Source organism: Acanthisitta chloris, unplaced genomic scaffold, assembly GCF_000695815.1.
Source record: "Acanthisitta chloris isolate BGI_N310 unplaced genomic scaffold, ASM69581v1 scaffold5422, whole genome shotgun sequence".
Taxonomy (NCBI): Eukaryota; Metazoa; Chordata; class Aves; order Passeriformes; family Acanthisittidae; genus Acanthisitta; species Acanthisitta chloris.
Genome location: NW_008660907.1, coordinates 28,866 through 29,744, shown reverse-complemented (window position 1 = coordinate 29,744; position 879 = coordinate 28,866).

Here is an 879-nt window from a genome sequence, read left to right as displayed (position 1 = left end):
ACTGATATGGGGGAGAAAAGTAGTAAAGAAAGACATGTTTCCTGTTGGTGTGTCAATAACATAGGTGCAAATTTTTGCTATTACTAATACACTGATAAAATGTATAGTACTATCTAAATAATCGTCTAATGAATCTGCTTATTTTTGAAGGTCAAGGCCTAATTCACAGTCAAATTACCAACTAGAAAAGGAGATAGAACTATTGGTGAATGGAAAAAGCTATTTAGTTTTACAGTATTCTCTCATGTCAGCTACTTGCTGGGACCTGACTGAAGCACACAGCCCCTTCTGACTTCAGGCTCTGCAGTGTCAAAGCACTGGCAGGACACGGGGTGACCCCAGGGGACAGGCATCTCGCACTGGTTTTGGTGCTGCTCCAGGGTCAAGTCTGCCTGTTAAAACCTACATCAGTTGGCAGACTACCAAGCTTCTGGAACCTACTTGAAGAAAAGGCTAAAATAATTCCAGCATCCAGTTTGCAGAAGGAGAGGTTGTCTCTGACTTGGTCTTCCTACTTGCACAAGAGGACGATGTTCCTGCCCAGGCAGTCCTGGGGTAACAGTGCCTGCTCTCTGCTCTTGCTCCTGGCACGTGCCCCTTGCTACCCTGTATGCTAATAGTCTCAATGCCTCTGGGTTTATTATTCAAGTCACAATTAAATCTGGATACAAACTTCACAGAACCCATGTCCCTCCCCAGGAGACATGGAGGTGGTGACACAGTGCTCTGCTTCCACGCATCTCCTTATGGTGTGGGTTTTCTACTATTTTAAACATATACACAGACTTTCTCATGAAAATGGAAGAATTTATGAATTCTGACTGATTAGCCTGCAAATTTCTTTTTCATAGAAGATGACAGCTGGAAAATAAAATCCAT